Genomic DNA, 23885 nt, shown 5'->3' with positions numbered 1-23885 from the left:
GGTGGGTGGAGGGGCCCACTACTCTTGGAAGGGAAAGGGCTCCTTGTGCCCCACCGTCCGTCCGTCCGGCTGTGCTCTGAGGGTCTGGTGCTGGAATCCTGAACTGGCTACACATTGGCCCGCGGTGGCTGACATGGGGGAGTGGGACGGTGCTGGGAGGTTGCACCATCTGCCCCCTCCACAAAGTGGAGCGCAGGTGTTGGGTGGAGGCGCAGGTAATTGCTGACTGCTGAGCCAGCTCTCATCGCATCTGGTCCTGGAGCGATTTGAGTCCCGGGTGCTGGAGGATCAGCCAGCGTGGCTCCACCCGGCCCGCATCCAGCGAGTCCCGCATCCTGCGGTAGCCCCCCAGCAGCTAAGCCCTGTAGGTCAGGACATTATCGGATTCGCTTTACCAGCGTGGAAATCGAGAACAGGAGAGGTTAAATCTCCGGCCGAGGTCCAGGAACCAGTCAATACCAGGCCTGAACTAGCCCTCTGGGTCACTCAACTCTTAATTCCATTTTCCTCGCGTGACCCCGTGGCGCCACGCAGTTCAGGAAACATTTATGTAGAGCCTTTGGTGGGTCAGACTCTGAGCTAGATGTGGGGTGTCACGGGTTCTCTGGTTCTGTTCATGCCTGTACAAAAATCTACTGCCCCTGCGGACACATGAGGTTACTGGGTGGCGCTGCTTTGATGTCTACTATCTAACCACCTGAGATAATTTCATTATCTGATTTCCTTTCTCTCCGTAATTAATTGATTGATTGATTGATTGATTGATTGATTTTGAGATTGGATACAATGTAGCCTAGGCTGGCCTTAAACTCACTTTGTATCTACTAAAGAAGACCTTGAACTTCTGATCCTCCTGCCTCCACCTCTCAGACCTCTCAGGGAGTTATAGCCCTGCCCCTCCATGCCAAATTTTGGAGGTACCAGGAATAGAAGACAGGGCTTAGACAAGCACTCTGCCGTCGGAGCTTGTATTACCAGCCCAACGGCACAGATATTACCTATTCCCACAGCTGGTGATTCCTTATCGACAAAATCCTTGGCCTGTGGCAGGAGACCTGAGTCTGGGAGATCTCCGTTCACTGTTGCCCTTACCTGTCTCCTCTCTCCCGGATTCTAGCTACACAGGTCTACACCCTCTGCTCTGCGCCGCTCCGTGGACATCAGGGGCCCTTCCCAGCTCTGTACTGACTGCACTGACGTGAACTTCAGACCTAGCTCATCAGCGGCTTCCTCCCTGAAGCCTCCTGTCTCGCTTTCCTGGGCTGACATCTTTCCAAACCCTCTCCCTGGACGGTGGCTCTTCAGGCTCCGGCCTTGCTAAGCTCTGAGCTGCCTCTTCCTCCTGCGTCCTGCTTAGGGACACAAATGAGGTGTATGGGAAACTGTGCTGTCCAGCACCCCACAATGCTAACATCATTAGTGATAAAGCCAGAAAGTAAGCTGGGCAGTGGTGGTACATGCCTTTAATCCCAGCACTTGGGAGGCAGAGGTAGGCAGATTTCTGAGTTGGAGGCTAGCCTGGTCTACAGAGTGAGTTCCAGGACAGCTAGGGATAAAAAAAAAAGTAACTGCCAGATTATAACCTGTGGGATAGACTATCTCAACAGCTCTGAGAATGAAAACAATACGTGTATTTCTTTTTATTTTTTTGAGATTATAATTACATTATTTCCTTATTTTCTCTTTCCCTTTCTTCTTTCCATCCCACCCTCATATGACTCTCTTTCAAATTCATGGCCTCTGTTTTCTTCTTTCTTTCTTTCTTTCTTTCTTTCTTTCTTTCTTTCTTTCTTTCTTTCTTTCTTGGTTTTTTGGATTTGGATTTTTTCGAGACAGGGTTTCTCTGTGTATCCCTGGCTGTCCTGGAACTCACTTTGTAGACCAGGCTGGCCTCAAACTCAGAAATCCACCTGCCTCTGCCTCCCAGAGTGCTGGGATTACAGTCTTGTGCCACCACCCCCTGGCTCTCTGTTTTCATCTTTGTTAAGTAATAGTGTGTTCAAAAATACATACATGAAACCCATCCAGTCTGTATAATGTTACTCATATGGATGTTTTCAGGGCTGACCATTTGGCATTGGATAACCAATTGGTGTGCTCTTCCCTGGGGAGACTTTCTCCTGTTCTTGGTGTTCATTCCTTAGCTGCCTGAAGTTCTTAGCTGCATAGGGTTGTGGCTTCATTGGGCTTTCCTCAGTCCACATCAGTGATCATCCTCGTTCAGTTCATGCGTAGGCAGCCATGTTGGAGAGCCTTTATGCGTGTAGTTTCCGATGTTCCTAGGAGACCCAGTCTCACAGCAAACTCCCTGATGCTCTGGCTCTTCTGGCCTTTCCGCTCCTTTTCCTGCAGTGGTCCCTGAGCCTTAGGTGCAGGAGTTGTCTTAGAGATATATCTCTTTTGTCTGGGCTCCACAACCCTGCATTTTGATTGGGTGTGGTGTTCTGTGATATTCTAAGTTCTAGATTATTTTCATCACCAGTGAGAGAGTACACAAACAACACAGCCAACACGCCTGGCAGTTATGACTCTAACAGTGTCCTGTTGCTGTAAGGACGGACAGGCACACAGGCATACTTCAGACTCTTTCAGTTTGCCATTGAATCACAAGCTACAGTCGGGATCAGACTGAGATGGTACTAGCAGTCTTTGGATTTTCAGAGAGTCTTACTCAAATGAACGAAATATCTTTTCCATGAGGCTTCTGTGACCCTGGGCTCTCAATGGCCTTTGTGGACAGAAGCTCTGTCTGTCAGATGTTACAACTGGCTCAGGAGATGACCTGTGGCCTAAGAATCTACTCCATGTTCTGGGCATTGCAAAGAAGCAGGCCCCACCTTGCCTTATGGGAGTGTGGGGTGCACTGGGTGTTTTAAAGAACTGGCCTTGAACTCCCAGCAATCCACCTGCTTCTGCCTCCTCAGTGCCAGGATCAAAAGGATGCGCCAACATACCCTGCTTCAGTACACTGCTTATTTTTAATTCTTAACAACAGGAGTATGGCCGGGCAGTGGTGGTGCACGCCTTTAGTCCCAGCACTTGGGAGGCAGAGACAGGCGGATTTATGAGTTCGAGACCAGCCTGGTCTATACAGAGTGAGTTCCAGGACAGCCAGGGCTATACAGAGAAACCCTGTCTCGAAAAACAAAAAAAAACAAAAAAAAAAACAAAAAAAAAAAACCTAAACAAACAAACAAACAAACAAAAAAACCCCAAAAACCAAAAACCAAACCAAAACAAAACAAAAACCCAGCAACAACAACAACAGGAGTATGCCCAGATTTTTGTTCTTTTAGTATTTCTGGAGGAAACATGCATACAAACACTAACAAACAAAGAGGGTTAAGGGCTTGCCTCCATGGGGGACATGGCTTCTGGAGCAGAGGAGGGTGTGTGTGCCCCAGTGCCATTTGTTGGACTCTGTCATTCAGCTATAGCAACAGCAGTGTTGTTTCTGAGTTGGTTCAGAAAGCATGGGCTCATGTGCTTCATGCATGTCAGCACCTGAGAGTGTCCTTGTGACGGCCTAGGTGACACTGAAGCCGCTTTCTCTTGGTAAAACGGGTTTCTGTGTACCAGGATAAGGTGAACTTCCTGGGCATGTCACCTGTATAAATGGGTGTGTGCATCTTGTGCGTGTGTATGTGTGTGTGTTTGTGTGTGTGTGTGTGTGTGTGTGTGTGTGTGCACACTAGCGCGCCTGGATCTTTTGGTCCGTGCTTCTCTTCATTGGGGCATGAACGAACACTTGTGCGGGAGGCTGTATTCGTGTAGGTGGAGGTGGGTCTGGGTACAAGTCTGTTATGCTTTAGGTGTGAGTGTGCATTCACAGTGGCATGCAGATGTGCTTTGCCCAGTGTGTGTCTGTCCAGGTGGGTGGGTGAAGGGTGGTGGTAGGTGAGTGGCTGAGCTGTGTAGACAGGTCCCGGCGGATTTTGCAGGCCCAGATTCGGAGGCTCCTTTTGGCTCTGTTGCTGCTGGTCCCTAGCGGTTCTGCCTTGCTGGTCCTCAGAGAGATCAACACCCTTCAAACCAGCTGCCTTGTTGGCTGTGGCTCACTAGGTCCGCCTCCTGATGCCTGCAGTTGTCATGGAAACCAAAGTAGGTCTGCTTCTGTCTGCCACTGGGTCCCTGGGCTAGGGCAGCTACGGGCCAAAGCCACCTCGGTAAGGGCTGGCCAGGGAGAAGAGGGGGAGGGGTCTGTGAGGTCCTCGGAGCCTGTTTTCTCTTGAACTCTCCTGGGGCCTCTTTTCTGCCTCTAAACACAAGGTCAGATCACCTGCTGTCAGACAACTGGAATCAAAACAGCCCTGTCAGAAGAGGGCTGAACAAGTTGACTTTTCGAACACATACAAAATTCTTTCCTGAAAAAAAAAAAAGACATATGCTAATTCCACATTACTGTGGATGTCATTTGTAAGCTATTAACTCAGTGCCTAAAATAAAGTGGCGTTCAGGAGAGGGCTGGTGCTTTCTGATGGGAGGACTCCACCTGCTTTTGTGGTTGGCTTTTCTAGGAAGCGGCTGTTCTGGGTGGGAAGGCGAGAAAGAATGGTAATCGTGGAAGAGAGATCACGGATTCTGGTAGTTCTGGAAATGGTGTAGCCAACACACAGCTAGCCTAACAAACAAAGGACAATAAATACATTGTTAGGGAGACTCAGAAAAAAAATGATACAAACATGAAACAGCAAGGCAGCGCTTAACACAGAGGGGGTGGTGGTTAACCTGGGGCGGGGTAGGCTTCAGGGCGGGGCTAGGCTTCGGGGCGGGGCCAGGCTTCGGGGCGGGGCTAGGCTTCGGGGTGGGGCTTAGGCAGGTAATTGGCTGGTGTTCTTTTCAGCCTGCATCTATATTCCTGCATTCTTCGGGGTGTGTGGTACATACCGTGATTAATAAAAGTACAGAGTTGGGTGTGGTGGTTTACCCCTATAATCCCTGTACTTGAGAGGTGGAGACAGGAAGCCAGTTTAAAGTCACCCTCAGCTATATGGTGAGTTTAGACTCGTCCTGAACTACCCAAGATCTTGCTTCAAAGAACAAAACAAAGATACAAAGAAAGAAACAACCAAGGGAAACAAAACAAAGTACAGAGCTTGTGGCTTCTGGCGTGGTAGGTAGTTATGGGGTCAGGAGAGAATCCAGGGTGGGGATCACAATTGGGCCATTCTTTGGCCTTGCCTCTGGCACTGACCGTGAGAGGCCTTGGAGAAGCTAAGCATTGTTTTCTAACTGCAGTTTCTGCATCCAGAACATGGCAATGCATCGCATATCTTTATTTGATGCTAAGTTGATTTTGAGTTTTCTGTGTGTCAGGCACTGTGCCAGGACGAGTCAGGTTCACATCCCCCAGGTGTACCGTTACAATATGGATGTTTCTGGGGAAGACTGAGGCCCTGGTTGGGTAGGAGCTAGGAGAGAGGTTTATGTCAGTGAGCAGGAAGGAGGCCAGGTGTGACTGGGGTTTGAAGGCTGGCTCATAGTCTGACATGGTGGCCCATTCCTTTAATCCTAGCACTGCAGAGGCAAAGGCAGAGGCAGGGGCAGGGGCAGGGGCAGAGGTAGAGGCAGAAGTAGAGGCAGAGGAGCAGAGGGGCAGAGGGGCAGAGGGGCAGAGGGGCAGAGAGGCAGAGAGGCAGTCATCTCTCTGTGATTCCCAGACAATCTGGTATACATAGTGAGTTCAGGCCACCTGCCCCCCCCCCCCAAAGAGAGAGAGAGAGACAGAGAGACAGAGAGAGAGAGAGAGAGAGAGAGATAAAAAACCTTCAATTGGATGAGTGACAGACAGAAATACAGATACAGTGTGGCAAGGATGGAGAAATCGCCCCTCCCAGCAAGATCCCAGCATAGAGGAAGATGGAGTTAAAGGACAGATGTAGGTCATTGTTAGAGAGGGGTTTTCCCCTTTTCTGTCTTTATTGAAAATAGATTTCCCTCTCACAAGTATATCTACTTATTGTTTCCCCTCTCTCTGGTTCTCCTGGGTCCTCCCACCTTCTCTCCTATCCGGATCTACCCCCTTTCTGTTTCTCATTAGAAAACAATCTTCTGGGGCTGGAGAGATGGCTCAGTGTTTAAGAGCACTGACTGCTGTTCCATAGGTCCTGAGTTCAAATCCCAGCAACCACATGGTGGCTCACAACCATCTGTAATGAGATCTGACGCCCTCTTCTGGTGCGTCTAAAGGCAGCTACAGTATACTTATGTATAATAATAAATAAATCTTTTTAAAAAAAGAAAAAAAAAGAAAACAATCTTCTAAGGGATACTAATAAGATAAAATAAAATAAGTAAACGAAAACTAACATCAAAATAAGACAAAACAAACAGACCAAAAGAAGTGAAGAAAAGGCCCAAGAAACAGATACACTGAGACCCTCTTGCTGGTACACTCAGGAATCCCATAAAAACACTGGACTGGAAACCATAATGTACACGAGAAGGCGAGAAAAATATAAATAAAATAAAAAGTAGGATGAAATTATAAAGAAGAAAGGACAGGCCCTGACTCTCACGTGGTTATGACTGGCTTGGTGTTTCTGTTTCTCTTTGGTAGCATGCAGTGTACCCCCCTGCACCAAAGGAGGACTGGAATGTAGGTGTGAAGGCTCCGTGTATGCACCAGCTCGACTTCTTCATGTTCTAGGAGTGGTGTGGGTGTTAGCCTCAGCCATGGGGCCTTGCTATCAGTTTGTGGAGAGCAACCTGTAGTCTTGGCAACAGCCTGGGTTGTTGAAAGGTTCGTGTAGGGACTCCTTTAGACAATAGTTCAATTAGATTTGAAGCTTTATTTGGTGACAAGGGGTGTCTAGTTAAGGATCTCTCTCTCTCTCTCTCTCTCTCTGACTTTCTCTGTCTCTCTCTCATTATTTGGTGATTTCATTTAGACTGCCTTCATATATGGACATATCTTAGGAAGCTTCTACTGTGTTAGGCTTCCGTACATCCCCTCAAATGGTCATTAATTTGGGTTATTTCTCCCCATATGGTCATTAATTTGGGTTATTTCTCCCCATATTCCCTCCTCCACAACTCGATCCTCCTGTTCTAGTCACCCCGCATCCACAACTGTCTATTCAATTTCCCTTTCCTAAGGAAAGCTGCCTGTTCCCTCAAGTTTTTTACTCTATGCCTAACCTTTGTGGTTCGATGGATTGTAGCTTGGTTGTCACTGTAAGCAAGTAGTAGGGTGCTGCTAATAGTCATATTTGAGAGCACACATACCGTATTTGTCTTTCTGGGCTTGGGATATCTTACTCCGGATGATTTTATTATATCTCCATCCATTTACCTGTGAATTTCATGATTTAGTTATTTTAATGGCTGAGTAATATTCCACTGTGTAAATAAATGCGCCACATTTTTTAAAAAATCTATTCATCTGTTGAAGGATGTCTAGGCAGTTTCCAGTTTCTGGTTATCATGAATAAAGCAGCAATGAACACAGCTGAGTAAGTGTCTCTGCAGGAGGCTAACGGAGGCATCCTTTGGGTGTATGCCCGAGAGTGGGAGAGCTGGATCTTGAGGTAGCTTGATCTATCTTTCTGAGGTACACTACACTAACTACACTAATTTCCATAGTGACTGTACAAGCTTGCACTCCTACCAACAATGGAGGAGTGTTCCCCTTATCCTCATGTCTGTCTCGTACCAACAATGGAGGAGTGTTCCCCTTATCCTCATGTCTGTCTTACCATCATGAGCTGTCAATTGCTTTATTGATCTTAGCCATTCTGAAGGGTGTAAAATGAAATCTTAAAGTAGTTCTGATTTGCATTTCCTTGATAACTAAAGATGTTGAATGTTTCTTTAAAGCACTTCTTGGTCATTTAAGTTTCCTCTTGAGAATTTTGTTTAAAACTGTGCCCCCCCTTTTAATTGTATTATTTGCTTTCTTGATGTGTAGATTTTGAGTTCTTTATATATTTTGGATATTAGGCCCCTATTGGATGTGTTGTTGATAACAATCTTTTTCCCTTCTGTAGGGTGCTGCTTTGTCTAACTGACAGTGTCCTTTGCCTTACTGAAGCTTGTCAATTACATGAGATCCCATCCATTAATTGTTGCTGTTAGTGCCTGTGCTAATGGTGTTCTGTTCAGAAACTTGTCTACCATGCCAAGGCGTTGTCTTTTATCAGGTTCTGTGGATCTGGTTTTGTTGAGGTCTTTGATCCATTTGGAATTAATTTTTGTGCAGGGTGATAAGTATGGATCTATTTGGAGTCTTCTATATGAAGCAGCCCAGTTTGACAACACAATCTGTTGAAGATGCTATCTCCCTCCCCCCTGCCCCCAGTGTGTATTTTTGGCTTCTTTATATATATAAAAAAATCAGATGTCCATATGTATGTAGATTTATATCTGGGGGTTCAATTATATCCCATTGATCAATGTGTCTGTTTTTGTGCCAATACCATGTTGTTTTTATTATTATAGTTCTGGAATGCAATTTGAGGTCAAGGATGGCAATATCCTTAGCAGTTCTTTTATTTTTCAGGATTGCTTTAGCTATCTTGAGTTTTTCTTTTCTTTTCTTTTTAAGTTTTTAATGACAAAAACAAAAATATACCCATAGTGAAGCTTCTGGAAAAACCATTTGTTCTTCCTGTCTTGTATCATTCCTCAAACTTGACCTTGGCCTCCCGCCTGCCCTAGCGGTTCAAAGCTGAACACATCCTTGTTGACAAGGGGATATCGACAGAGGACCGGTGGGCATGAGGTGGTTGTCGTCATAAACTTTGACAAAGGACTTGATCTTGGATCGCTTGGTGGTCTTCTTCCTGCCCATGGCAGCTGCCACTTTTCAGGGATAGCAGTCAATTCCAGCCACTAGGGCGTGGCCGTAAGGGCAGTGCGAGCTGACGTCGTCTCAATGTTCTTCACCATGCCGGCTTTGCGTCGAGAGTAGCGAACAGCCAGGACCAGCACCACTTTCCTGGGATTCATGAACTTGCCCATTTCGACAGCAAGGAGTGAGTAACCAGCAGAAAGGAAAGAAGGGCATTCTAGCTTGAGGGTTTATTTATTTATTTATTTATTTATTTATTTATTTATTTATTTATTATTTTATGTTTCCTTATTGTCTTAGGGTTTCCGTTGCTGTGAAGAGACACCGCGACCAAAGTAACTCTTATAAAGGAAAACATTTAATTGGAACGGGCTTACGTGTTCAGAGGTTCGGCCCATTATCACCAGGGCGGGAAGTATGGCAGCATGCAGGCAGATACGTTGCTGGAGGAGCTAAAAGAGTTCTATGTTTTGATCGCAAGGCAGTAGGAGACTCTTCAAGAGGAAGCCAGGAGGAGGCTCTCCTTCCACACTGGGCAGAGCTGGAGCATAGAGACCTTAAAGCCCACCCCCACAGTGATGCACTTCCTCCAACAAGGCCACGCCTCCTCTAACAATGCCACACCTCTTAATTGTACCACTTCCCCGGGACCAAGCATATTCAAACCACTACACATATGAAGCTGAAAATTGTCCTTTCAAGATCTGTGAGGAACTGTGTTGAAATTTTGATGGGGATTGCATTGAACTGTAGATTGTCTTTGGTAGGATGGCCAATGTTACTATATTAATGCCTTTTTTTTTTTTTTACAGTCCACTGATTTTTCCCTCTTGGATGTTTTTGTCTTGCCTCTTCATGGTCCTTGATGCCAGCTGAGGTTGTCAACACAATGAAACCAAACTGCCGTGATGGGGAGCAGATTGTTCTGCCACTTCTCTAGGTCTTTGAGTTGAACATCAAATCTAGGGCTTATAATTCCACACTTGTTCAACCTTCCTGTGAGGTTCAGAACAATCTTCCTAGCTCTGTGATCGTCAGTGATCTTGGACTCAGCGGTGTAGCCTCATCAGCACAGTTAGGAACAGAACGATGACTTTGGAGCGAGGCCTGATGGGGACCTGGCCGTTGCCTCTCCTCTCAGCGCTGTTGATGCTCTTGAGAACATCCTCCAGAACATTCCTTCCTACCATGGTGATGACGAGGGAAGAGGGCCTTCAATGTCCTAAAATGTTTATCATACAAGTCTTTCACTTGGGGCTAGTGTTACCCCAAGATACTGTATATTATTTGAATCTACCCATGAAAGGTTTTGTTTGTCTGATTTATTTCTCAGAAATATATTACTGTCTTTTTTTGGAGTTAATTTTGTATCCAGCTATTTTGCTGAAAGTGTTTATCAGCTGTAGGAGGTTGGTTCCTGGTGGAATTTTTAGGGTCACTTAGATATACTATCATATCATTTGCAAATAAAGGTACTTTGACTTCTTTCTTCTAATTTGTGTCCCCTTTATCTCCTTCAGTTGTCTTATTGATCTAGCTAAGACTTCATGCTGTATTGAATGGGTATGGGGAGAGGGGACAGCTTTGTCTTGTTCCTGATTTTAGTGGAATTGCTTTGAGTTTCTCTCAATTAAAGTTGATGCCAGCTATGGGGTTGCTGTAAACTGCCTTTATTATGTTTATATATGTTCCTTGTATCTCTAATCTCCCCAAGACTTTTATCATGAAGGAGTGTTGGATTTTGTTTAAGGCCTTTTCTGCATGTAATGAGATTACCATTTGTGTGTGTGTGTGTGTTCTTTCAGTCTGTTTATATGGCAGATTACATTTATTGATTCACATATGTCAAACCATCCCTGAATCTCTGGGATGATGACTACTTGATAACGGTGGGTGATGTTTTTGTTGTGTACTTGGATTCAGTTTGTAAGTATATTATTATTATTATTGTTATTGTTATTTTGTTTTTGTTTTTTTGTTTTTTGAGACAGGGTTTCTCTGTATAGCCCCGGTTGTCCTGGAACTCACTCTGTAGACCAGGCTGGCCTCGAACTCAGAAATCTGCCTGCCTCTGCCTCCCAAGTGTTGGGATTAAAAGCATGTGCCACCACTGCCTGGCTGTAAGTATATTATTGAGAAAATTTGCATCTATGTTCATAAGGGAAATCACTCTGTAATTTTCTTTCTTTGCTGGGTCTTTATGTGGTTTGGATATCAGTGTAACTGTAGTCTAGTAAAATGAATTGGGCAATATTTATTGTTTTTATTTTGTGGAATAATTTGAGGAATATTTGGTATTAACTCTTTTTTGAAAGTCTGCTAGAGGCAGTAGAGCACTCAGAAGGCAGAGGCAGGCAGATCTCTGAGTTCAAGGCCAGCCTGGACTCAGAGTGAGTTCCAGGACAGCCAGGGCCACATGGAGAAAAACCTGTCTTGAAAAACAACAAACCAAACCAACCAACCAACCAACCAAACAAAAAAACCCAAACCAACCAATAAGACAAACAAACAAGACAAAAAAGAAAGTATGGTAGAAGTCGTCACTAAATTCATCTGGCCCTGGGCTTTCTTTTAATTACTGCTTCTGGTTGACTAGGGAGTTATAGGTCTGTTTGAAGTGCTTATCTGATCTTGATTTAACTTTGGCAAGTGATATGCATTGAGAAAATTATCCATTTCTTTCAGATTTTTGAATTTGGTAAAGGTTTTTAAAGTATGTCCCCATGATTTCCTAGATCCTGGGTTTCTGCCATCAGGTCCTCCTTCAATTCTAATTTTATTAATTTGGATCTTCTCCCTTTGCCTTTTAATTAATTTGAATAACAGTTTGTCAATCTCATTGATTTTTGCAAAGAACCAACTCTTCGTTTTATTGATCTTTTATTTTTTTGGTTTTGTTTCTATTTTATTGAATTCATCCCTGAGTTGATTATTTTCTTTTGGATGTGACTTCTTTTTGTTCTAGAGATTTCAAGAGTACCATTAAATTTCTAATATAAAATCTCTCTAATTTTTTTTTTTTTTAGGGAGGCATTTAGTGCTGGGAACTTGCCTCTTAGAACTGTCTTCATTGTGTCCCGTAAGTTTGGGTTGGCAGTATAGTTATGTTCATTTGATTCTAGAAAGTCTTTAATTTCTTTCTTAATTTTCGTCTTAATGCATTTTTCATTTAGCAGTGAGTTGTTTGGTTTCCAGGACTTTGTAAGCTTTCTGTGGTTGATACCCAGTTTTAATCTGTGATGGTCAGATAGGATGCAGGGGGCTATTTCAATGTTCTTGCTTTGTGCCCAAGTATATGATCAAATGTTCCAAGAGTTGCTAAGAAAAATGTATGGTTTTTTGAATTAAATATTCTGTAAATATCTGTTAAGTTCATTGGGTTTATAATGTCAGCTCTGGTATTTCTCTGTTTAGTTTTGTCTGGATGACCTATCTATTGGTGAGAGCAGAAGATTGAAGTCTCTCACTATCAGTGTGTGAGGGTCACAAGTGTTAGTTCTTAGTAGTGTTTCTTTTATGATCTTGGGTGCTCTTGTGTTTGGTGAATAGATGTGAAGAATTATAATGCCCTCTTGGTGGATTTTTCTTTTGATGAGCTATAGTGACTTTCCCTATCTCTTTTGATTCCTTTTAGTTTTAAGGCTTCACTAGCTTGCTTCTTAGGTCCATTTGTTTGGAATATCTTTTTCCATCTTTTTACTTTTTCTATCTTTGATTTTAAGACATGTTTCTTGGATGCAGCAGGATGGATCCTGTTTTTATATCCATTCTGTTAGTCTGTGTCTTTTTATTGGGAAATTGAGACCATTGATGTTGAGAGAGTTATCAATGAGCAGTGCTTGTTGATTCCTGTTATTCTGGTGGTGGTGATGGTGATGGTGGTGGTGGTGGTGGTGGTGGTGGTGATGGTGGTGGTGGTGTGTGTGTGTGTGTGAGTGTGTGTCCCCTCTTTTGATTTGCTGATCTGTGATTATTTATTCCTTACGTTTTCTTGGGTGTAGTTAACCTCTTTAGGTTGGAGGTTTCCTTCTAGTGCCCTCTGTAAGGCTGGATTTGTAGATATATTGTTTATTTTTTTCTTTATCATGGGATGTCTGATTTTATCTATTGTGATTGAAAGTTTTGCTGGGTATAGTAGTCTGGTCTGGCATCTATGGTCTCAGTGTCTGTGATGCGTCTGGGTTTTAAAGTCTTCATTGAGAAGTCAGGTGTTGCTGGAGAGAGGTCCTGAGTTCAATTCCCAGCAACCACATGGTGTCTCACAACATCTGTAATGAGAAGTCAGGTGTTATTCTAACAGGTCTGCCTTTATGTGTTACTTTGCCTTTTCCCCTGGCAATCTTCAATATTCTTTCTTTGTTCTGTACCTTTAGTGTTTTGATTATTATGTGCTGAGGGGAATTTCTTTTCTGGTCCAGTCTATTTGGTGTTTTGTGTCCTTCTTCCCAGACCTTTCTTTCTTTCTCTCTTTCTTCCTTTCTCTCTCTCTCTCTTTCTCTCTTTCTTTCTTTCTCTCTTTCTCTCTTTCTTTCTTTTTCTCTCTCTCTTTCTCTTGCTCTCTCTCTTTTTCTTCCTTCCTTCCTTTCGTTCAAGATTTATTTATTTATATTTAAGTATGGCATCGGATCTCATTACGGATGGTTGAGAGCCACCATGTGGTTGCTGGGATTTGAACTCAGGACCTCTAGAAGAGCATCAGTGTTCTTAACCACTGAGCCATCTCTCCAGCCCCCAGGAGAGATGTGACTTTGACCTGGGTTTTTTTTTTTTTCTCCTTTTTCTATTCCTATTATTCTTAGACTTGGTCTTTTCATAGTGTCCTAGATTTCCTGGATGTTTTGTTCCAGGATATATATATTTTTTTAACATTTAAAAGTTTCTTTGACTGGGGTATTACCTTCTTCTATTGTGCCCTCAGTGCCTGAGATTCTGTCTTCCATCTCTTGTTTTTGGTTGGTGAAGCTTACCTCTGAGGCTCCTGTTCAAATTTCTAAATTTTCAATTTCAGATTTCCCTCAGTTTGGTTTTCTTATTAATTCCATTTCCACTTTTAAGTCTTGAACTGTTTTGCTAACTTCTTTCCACTGTTTTTTGTAAGAATTTATTAATTTTTTCAAGAGATTTTTCCATTTTCTTTTTAAGGACCTCTATCGTATTCATAAAGGCATAGGTGCAGCTATTTGGTCTTGTCTTCACTGGGTGAGTGTTTTGTTCCTTGATTTTGGTTGTCCTTTCTCATTCTTAGGAGGGTTTAGTGACTGTGTGTTGCTTGGTAGGGAATTGACCTGGGATTTTGCTAAGTGTGGACACAGGGGGTTGCATGTAATAGGAGGTAATAGGAGCTGACACTTAGGATGAGGATAGGCTGGGGGTGGGTGCCAAGGGGCTCAACAGGATGGAGGAAAGCAGGGTGTTTTACTAGGATCTGCATAGTTCCCTGGGAATAGGGGAGAGAGTTTGGAGAGACCACAGTAGCTAGTTTACTACAGAGCTGGGGATGCGACTGGGGCTTGGGTTTGGAAGAGAGGAGGGAGAGTGAAGATCTGGCGCTCACCCATTGGCCTTACTGGCCTACTTGCTGTTCTGGTAGATTTGGCTGGTGGCTTCCCAGGGAATGGCTGCTCATATTTGGGGCTGAGATAATGGGATGAGTGGAGGGGGAATTTTGGAGGGGAAGATCTGTGGGATTCACTGGAGCTCAGGGTGGAGAGGCGAGGGGAGGCTGCAGTAGGTGGTCTCCTACAGAGCTGGGGGTGACACTGGAAGATCAGATTTGGAGAAGAGTGGGAGGTGAAAATCTAAAGTTAGCCTACCTGTTTTCCTGGTAGGGAAAAGGAAAGTAGTGGCTTCCCCTTTAATCTCCTCCAAAAGTATATGACTCAGGATGGCATGAGCAGAGGGAGCAGGAAGGCTCCAGGGTGTCATTGCCAATTCCCTGTCCCCGAAGTAGGTGACAACTTGACTTTCAGGGATTAGATGCTTAAGACCTTGGTTTTGATCGTCTAGGATGCCCAACTTTTGGACTGGGAGGTCATGGAGAAAGGAGCCCACCTTTGAATGAACATGCTTGTGGTTTGAATATGCTTGGCCAATGGGAAATGGCACTAGTAGGAGGTTTGACCTTTTTGGAGTGGGTATGGCCTTTTTGGAGGAAGTGTGTCACTGTGGGGGTGGGCTTTGAGGTTTTATGTTCAAGCTTTTCTCTCTCTCTCTCTCTCTCTCTCTCTCTCTCTCTCTCTCTCTCTGTGTGTGTGTGTGTGTGTGTGTGTGTGTGTGTGTGAGAGAGAGAGAGAGAGAGAGAGAGAGAAAGAGAGAGAGAAAGAAAGAGACTGTCTCCTTCTGGCTGCCTTTGGATCAAGATGCAGAACTCTCAGGTCCTTCTCCAGCCCCATGTCTGCCAGGATGCTGTCACACTTCCTGCCATGATGATAATGGGCTGAACCTCTGAAACTGTTAGCCTGCCCTAGTTAAATGTTGTTTCTTATAAGAGTTGCCTTGGTCATGGTATTTTCTTCACAGCAATAACATCTTAATTAAGACAATGTTGTTACCCTCAGCTGTAGTTCTCATGAATCCAGCCAACGAGACCTGAACTAGCCAGCTTGGGATCTACTTGGAAGAAATATTCTCTTGAGGTTTGGTTGGTGCCAATATAGCCCTGGTCGGGGTCCTTGAATGCTGATACAATGTCACTTGCAGGCCTGACCTCATTGTGGTCTGTATCCATACCAACCTCATCTCTCGTGATAATAGAGAAAATAGAGACAAGAGCCTTTGACTTGGGACCTGTACTGGTTAGTTTTTGTCAATTCAACATTCACTTGGGAAGAGGAGCCTCAATGGAGGAATTGATTTCTTTTAGACTGGCCTGTGGGTATGTGGGGAGGGGCTTTTAAAATTGCTAATTGATGTAAGAAGGCCCAGTGTGCTGCAGGCAGTGCCATGTCTGGGCAGCAAGGCCTGGGTTGTGTAAGCAAAGTGGCTGAGCATGCAGGAAAAGAGAAGCTGGTGAGCAGGGCTCTTCTGTGGACTCTGCTTCGATTCCTGCCTCCATGTTCCAGCCTTGGTGTCTCCTGATGATGGACTGTAAGTCGTACGCTGTAATCAAACCCCCAAGTTGCTTTGGCATAGTGTTTTATCTCAGCAACAGAGAGCAAACTAGAATAGGACCAAAAAGCTGTGACCACAGCCATCCCTTAGGAGGTGGGATAAGTGTCTAGTGATCTCTGGAAAGTCTGGTAGCCCGCTCTCTAAAGCAGTGGTCCTCATCCTGTGGGTCATGACCTTTTGGGGAGCAGTCCAATGACTCTTTCACATATCAGATATCCTGCATGTCAGGTGTTTATTTACATTAGAATTTGTAACAGTAGCAAATTTGTAGTTATGAAATAGCAATGAAAATAATTTTATGGTTGGAGGTCACCACAACATGAGGAACTGTATAGAAGGGTCACAGCCTTAGGGAGGTTGAAAACCACTGCTGTAAAGTGTGAGTGGGTGGTGGTTGAGCCGGAGCCACTCAGGAACTCCAGGTTGATCTCTTGCTCCTTCCGTGTGGAACGACTTGTTCAGCTCTGACCCTCCCTTGCTGGGCACTATTGTTAGGAAACTATTCTTCTCTGCTTGGTGGGATGGTGTGTCTCACCACTGAAGTGTTTAAAGAGGTTTTGATTTTGCAGGAGTGTAGCATTCAGGTTCCCGAAAATCTTCTCTCTGGGAGACTCCTGAGCCATTACTCATCTGAGAGACTCCTATATATGGAGGAAGTCTGCATTTAGTTATCCTGGGAGTGCAGGACCTATGGGCCGGCCGACTCTGTTAGCAAGCTGCGAACTGAAGGCTGCCTGAGATGGGCCGAGGAAACCAAAAACCATCGCATAGAATCGAGGAAGAGATGGAAGGCCCAGGCAGGACCATGGACGCAGGTAAGGAAGCCAGGATGACTCCTAGGTCTGATGCCTGTCATCTATACAGCTTTGAACATATAATACATATTTGCCTTTGGACAAAATAATATCACTGATGGTTTGAATACGGCAGTTTGTGAAGACCCCAGGAGGCATCTGTGGGCATTAAAGTTCACTGCCACTTTCAGTGCCAGGGAGGGTGGGTTGGGAAACAGGGTCTAGACATCTGGATACAGCACCATGGAGATCAAATGAAGTTATCCAGTGGTGAGCTGTCAGGTGACAGGTATCTGCCACGGTAGCAAATCTAACCTTCAGGATTTTCTAACCTCACTTGGATAGACTAATGAGAAACATCCACGCTGACATTAGGAAAAGATGGGGGGAATGGGATTGATGGGCATCAGGAGACCAAGGTAGTGACCTCATCAGGGTGCCCCATGATGACTGGACTGAGATCCTGGAAAGAAGTGGAAACTCAGCCCTAGGATTCAGTACCCGCTAGGCTGGTCTCTGTCTTTCCCTGGCAGCTCCTGCTGTCTGAGAGCTGGTGTGTCTCACAGACACTGTGGCTGTGCCTTGGCTAATATGAGCCCCCTCCCCCTCCCCTAGTTCTTGACTGCCACTGACCTTCTCCATGGCCTGTAGCTCTAGTTCTAAGTCTCCTCCCTTCTTTGCCAGGAAAGGAACAATAATAACTTCTTGTATTCTGTAGCTGCCTGCAGCTACTACGAACTGGGTTGCTGGAACAGAAGCTGAGGGATAGATGGGGAAGGGGCGAAAAGAACGAGGCCAGGACGAGTTTACCGATCAAGGCCCCAACTTTAATGGCGGTCAGACCTTTTAACAGTTTGGGCAAGCCCCTCCCCCCAGACACCCCAGACATCAGACTCACTTCTCTGCCAAGTCCTGGCCTCTCAGGGAGCTGTGCCCACGGCCCTTTGAAGAGCACAGGGCTAGGAAGGAGGTTAGAGGACACAAGAGTGCTGAGAGTCTCCGAAAAGAAAACAGTCTATTAGTGCCATGATATAAAATAAGGTACATAGAGTTGGGGGTATAGTGCAGTTAGCAGAGAGCTACCCTAGCATACACAAAGCCCACCCCCCCCCATAAGGAGGGGTGATGGCACACACTCCCAATCCCCGCACTTCAAAGGTTCAGAAGTCTTCTGGCCGATCCTTGGCTCTACTGCTCTGGCAGTTGGGTGGGTCACCTGCTTAATTCAGGCATTTGTAGACCTGGAGGAACAATGAACTTAACCTTTTCTCTGAGGTTCTCGACCCTAGGTGGAGCAGGATCAATCCATGCTCAAAGTAGGCTGGGAGAAGTTCACCTTGACCAATGTCAAGTACACTCTTAGCACTTCACCCTAGGATAAAAATTCCTGCTGTAACCTACTTCCCTATTATGCCCTAACATCAGATTCTTGCCCGAAGCCAGGAATTATCCTTGGCCAATGTCAAGTTCCTACCATGTGGCATGACACTCCAATATGGCTCTGTACAATAACTTTAGGGCCAAAAGGAACTCCACACAGCTTTTTCTTCACAGCCAGTAGACTGGTCAGGGTGATGAACAGTCAGGATGGTGTGCTCCTCTCTGCAAGAAAGCTTTCTACCCTGGGTGGTCCAGGCAATCAGCTGTGGGGTCAGTGACCTACCTCAGGGGCCCTGGGAAGAGGTTCTGGGGCATGCTGGCTTCATGTCCAACTGCAAGGTGATAGAGTCGCAGGCACCCTTCTTTTCTCTAAAACTTGGACTTTGCCGGTTTCTCTCCTTCCAGCAGCATCGTCTCCGGGCCCTGCCGGCCTCTGGAGCCCTGAGTTGGGGAGATCATAGGCTGTGGAGGCAGGCAGCCCCTGTGTAGCTCTCAGCTCTGGTGTTTTCCGGCAGATGAAAGTGATTGGGCTGCGTTGCATATCAAGCATCCATCCTCGGTCCCTTCCTGGGATGACATAGGTGACATGGGTATGACTTCCAGCACTTGGCAAGGGACTCCACCAAATTCAGTTGCCTGCTTTTTTTTTTTCCTTTTTCCGATAAACATCAGGGTATATGTACTATTTTATTATTTGGGGACTTGGTCTCATGGAGCCTAGGTTGACCTTGAGTTCACTACGTAGCTGAGGATGACCTTAAATGTCTTATCTTTCTGAACCTTTGAAGTGCTGGGATTAGGAGTGTGTGCCATCACCCCTCCTTATGGGGGGGTGGGCTTTGTGTATGCTAGGGTAGCTCTCTGCTAACTGCACTATACCCCCAACTCTACGTACCTTATTTTATATCACGGCACTAATAGACTGTTTTCTTTTCGGAGACTCTCAGCACTCTTGCGTCCTCTAACCTCCTTCCTAGCCCTGTGTTCTTCAAAGGGCTGTGGGCACAGCTCCCTGAGAGGCCAGGACTTGGCAGAGAAGTGAGTCTGATGTCTGTTGGTTAGTTGGAGGGTAGGAGCCTCTGTTTGGGGAGAAGAGGGTAAGTCCTGCTCTTAGGCAGTGGCCTTCTGGAGTCTCTAGTGGGCATAGGGAGGGGTCTGAAGCCATTTCAACAACTCGATGACCACCTCATCTGTGTCTGGGGGCTCTCACACCCTTCTCCCCGACCTTGTATCTCCTTGGCTCAGCCCATCCTGCTAACGAGCTGAGCCAGCCGCCTGGCGCCTGCCTCTCCAATGTGCTGACTCAGTCCCATGCCTCCTGCTTCCTCTGCCCTTGTTTGAAAACGCCAAGTTAATTGCTTCCAGCTCCAGGCTGCCCTGGTGGGGCACAGCCCTCCTTTCCTTCCCCCCACTCTTCACACCCTGAAGGGAGGCAGGCGAGCACCCTTCAGCCCCAGACCTGCCATCTGTGTGTACTAGAATAGGCTTCCAATCACCACTAGGAAAGAGTGGTGTGTGGAGGGGGGCAGACCTCCATGCTTCCCAGCCCTTGGAATACAGGAGTTACCAGCTCTGCCAGGATGATGAAATGCACCCTGAGAACACTTCCCAATGCTCTCTCAGATCTGTCCAGGGCTGAGAGAGGACATGTGTTGTGAGGGAGGCCTGAGTAAGGCTTCAAAGAGAAAGAAAGGGAGGAGGGGTAGGAAAAATGGAAGAGAGAAATGGAGGGAAGGAAGAAAAGAAGGGAGAGGAGAGAAAGAGGGAAGAGAAGGAGGAAGGCAGGAGGGAAAGAAAGAAGAGAAGGAAAGAAAAGATGAAGCAAGAGAGGGAGGAGGGAAGAGGGAGGAGGGAGAGAAAGAAGAAAGAAGAAAAGGAAAGAGAAGAATGAAACAAGACAGAGAGGAGGGAGGGGGAAGAAGGAGGAGGAAGGGGAAGAGGGAGGCAGGAGGAAAAGAAAAAAGGAAGAAGAGAAGGAAAGAAAAGAATGAAACAAGACAGGAAAGAGGGAGGAGGGAGAAGAGGGAGGAGGAAGGCAGGAGGAAAAAGGAAGAAAAGGAAAGAAAAGAATGAAACAGACAGGGAGGAGGGAGAAGGGAGGGGGAAGAGGGAGGAGGGAGACAGGGGTAAAGAAAAAGGGAGAAGGAAAGAAAAGAATGAAACGAGGGAGGGGGAAGAGAGGAGGGAGGAGGGAGGAGGGAGGAGGAGGAGTGGGGAGAGAGCCAACAGAATTTCTTACAGAGTAGTACTCACAGAATTCCCACAGGATGGGCTTACAGATGTGCTACCGGGGTGAGAGTCAAAATATTTAACAACAGAATGGTGTCAGCTCTGACTAATGGGACAGAATCAGAGCAAGAGCTGGGCCTGGTTCTAGAGGCCATCTGAACTGTGTCAGGCGTTTAACCCTTCAGCGGCTGGGCCTCAGGGAGGCAGGGCAGGGGAGAGCTGATGGTACTTGGGGAAGTGTACCATGAGCCCACTAACGGTGGCCTCTCATCTCTGCTTTCTAGTATGTACACACTGCCAAGATTGAGCCTGGTGTCTGATAGGGCCTTTACCCTGTGTTGACGGAATGGCGATTGTCTCTCTGGGACACTGGAGTAACAGGGAGGAAACAGACTAGATGATCAGGTGCATGGAGGCTGGGGGCTTGCTCCCTTTGAGTTGCTGGGTGTCGCCATTCCTGCCTGGAGATTGGCCCCTGGCTCTGGGTGCTCAAGGACAGGTAAATCCCTCGGAGGCGAGTGTGTGGGGTGCTGTAATGATACCTATCAGTTCAGTTATTTTTATTCCTGTGACAAAAAGGAGGAAGGCAGAGACTGGGTTGGGGGAGCTGTCTATCAGGAATCACTAAGGAACAGACGGAGGAGAGCCCCGCCCCCCATGGGTCGGCAGCAGGTGGGATCCTCTGCGAGTCTAGTGCTTCCAGGTGGGTGGAGGGGTTTTCCTTCATTTTAAAGCTTATATCTCTTCTCTTCTCTTTTCTCTTTTTTACTTTTCCCTTTCCCTTCACTTTAGCATTCTTAGAATGAGCTCCTGCCAAGCTGCCTTTTAGAGTCCAGGGGGCAGTGGGAGGGGACAGGTCGGCAGATTCCCTTCCAGGAGGGGTCATTCTATCGGCTCACCTTCCAGATCCCCAAACCGGAAGCTTAACAGACTGCCGTCAGGGGAACCCCAGGACAGTCCGCTTCAGGGCTTGCCAGGGTCATGGCGAGCTTCTAGTGTCCCACGCAGGCCACACGGGTTCCCATCCTTCCACTGGAGCACTAGCGATCACGTGCTTTTCCCTCCCGGCTTTCCTCCCTGGGTCTCCAGCCAGCCCGCCGGCTTGATGAATTAGCCCCATAGATATTCCGTCGGGAAAGCAAACACATATCATATATATCTTTGACAAGTTATTATTCTCCCTTATCAGGATTCGGGTGGATCTGTGCCTGCCATTACTCACGCTCCACACTTGCTCTGCTGGGGACCAGGCCCACGTGAAGAGGCAGTGTCCAGCCAGTCCAGCCCACGCTCTGTCCTGCCTGCAGGCTGTGCTGCCTCGGAGTGTGGGTAGGGGTGTGGGGTATCTTGCCACTGTCATAGTCCAATGGCTGACAGATCCTTTCCAAGTGGAGGCTAGGTGTGGCCAAAATGAAGTGGAGGTGTTTCAACCTTCAATCCTTCCGTCAGAGACTCGGCGGACTGGAGTTGTGTTCCAAGGAATGAGGTCTGGGTTGGGACTCACTCTTGTCACGTTGTGGGGCTGGACTGGGACCTTGATTATCTGTTGCATGGGCCTTTTAGTGACCTGCTGGCAGGAGAGGTCGCCCTGCTGCCTGCCACTGCCTGAGTTTCTCAGAGCCAAAGGGGCTCCTGGAGGCCAGCCCTTAGCCCCGCCCGCGGTAGCCAGGGCTCGCTGGCCAGCGAATGAGATGTAAGTGGGTATTAGTGCTCTCAGCTTGGCCGCTGGGATGTGATTTGTCATCTCTCACCCCGCACAGTCCCATTTCCCCAGAGGAGGCTCCATATTAACAAGGCCTCTACTTAGGAATATAAATGGGGCATCTGCAACTGCTCCCGACAGCCTCCAGGCTGCTAATGCACTCCGGCCTTCGGGGTGGGGGGAAGGCCACACTGGTTCAGCTGGCTTCCGAAGTGAGAATGGTGAGGGGAGACCCTGCTGCCTTCACTGGAGAGGGACCGCCCATGACTCCACACTGCCCCTCTCAGATCTCCTCTCAGACCCTGACAGAACTGTGAGAAGCCACCTCCCCATTTCCGGGCTTATATGCTGTCTGCCATCTCGGGACACAAGACAGACCTTGTCTTCTGATGGCCCCACAGGGTTTATGTGCTGTTTGGTGTCTGTTGGCAGGTGGCTTCCTCCAGATCTGACATTCCACGGAAGTACCTTGTCCTGTTCTGGGACTGACAGTGAGTTTCTTAGGAGAAGTCGGGGGAGGAGGGAGGTGTCTTACTGAGGATAGAAGGGACCCTACCCCTGTATAAAGAGTTCCATGTAGCCCAGGCTGGCCTCCAACTCACTATGTAGTTGAAGATAACTTTGAACTTCTGATCTTCCTGCCTCTATTTCCCTAGTGCTAGAAGTATAGGCTTCTATAACTGTGCCTGGTTTTATCTGATCCTAGGAAGCAAAGTGAGGACTTTGACCATGATATGTAATCACTATCGTCCACAAGACGATACCCTGACACCCTGTTAGTGGTGGGGTGTGGTTTGGTCTTTGGGCACAGTGTCCAGCCTTAGCTCCAGCACTGGCAGAGCCTTACCTCCACGTTCTGTATGCCTGAAGAAGGTAGCCGTCCACCGAGACAAAGGTGTTGGCTGTAATTATCATCACAGCCACTAGAGGGCAACCCAGGCTTGTGTTTCTTTCTTTCTAGGGGGCAGAGGACCCAGGGAGGGATAAGGAGAAATAAGGGTCTCTATCTATCTACAGTGGTGTCGAGGCTGAGGTCCTTTCTCTGGGAATGTTTGTGGCTCCTCTATTCTTTGTAGTCTATTACTGCCGAAATTCTTCAATTCCAAGTAAAGGAAGACAGATCTTAAAAAAAAAATTAAACCCATGATGGCGTGGAAAGGTAAGCCTTTTGTTTGATCACTTACTATGTATAACATTTATTTTACTGCCATTTAAAAAAGTCATCGAGAATTTCAAAGGTTAAAAGGCTCTGTAGAGTGGCCAACCAATGACTGGTCTGATTTGAGGTCCAGACAATGAGAGGGAGCCTGTACCCAACACTGCCTGGATGACCAGGAACTAGAGGCTGGGTAGCTCACAGACCTAGGATAGAAAAAAAAGATCAATAAAATGATTCCTATGATATCTGTATATTCTCATAGGTTGCTGCCTGGCCCAATCATCACCAGAGAGGCTTCCTCCTGCCGCTGATGGGAGGAGATGCAGAGGCCACAGTTGAACACTAGGCAGAGAGAGTCCAAAGTGGAGGTCTCCATTGTGCCCCTCCCCTTGGTGCTCAGAGAACCCTGCAGAAGATGGGGAGGAAGAATTCTGGGAGTCAGAGGGGTCAAGGACATCAGGAGAGTGTGGTCCTCAAAAATCAACCCAGCAGGGCTCATAGGTACTCACAGAGACTGAACTAAATGTCAGGAAGGCTGCATGGGTCTATTCTAAGTTCTCTGCATATATTATGATTGTTAGCTTGGTGGCTTTGTGGGACTCCTAACATTGGGATTGGGGGTGTCTCTGATTCTTGCCTGCTCTTGCGACCCCTTTCCTGCTACTGGGTTGCTTCTCCTAGCCCTGATGTGAGGGTTTGTGCCTAGTCTTGTTGAAGATT

The 23885-nt window shown here is 46.6% G+C and overlaps 1 pseudogene; it reads right to left on the bottom strand.

The window, feature by feature from the left end:
- Nucleotides 1–8832: 8832 nt before the first annotated feature.
- Nucleotides 8833–9997, bottom strand: LOC127689737 (40S ribosomal protein S15a-like; annotated as a pseudogene).
- Nucleotides 9998–23885: the final 13888 nt, after the last annotated feature.

Source organism: Apodemus sylvaticus, chromosome 7 (genome assembly GCF_947179515.1).
Source record: "Apodemus sylvaticus chromosome 7, mApoSyl1.1, whole genome shotgun sequence".
In the NCBI taxonomy this organism is placed as follows: Eukaryota; Metazoa; Chordata; class Mammalia; order Rodentia; family Muridae; genus Apodemus; species Apodemus sylvaticus.
The sequence above is the reverse complement of the archived record's forward strand: the minus strand, read 5'-3'. Positions and strand labels throughout refer to the sequence as shown.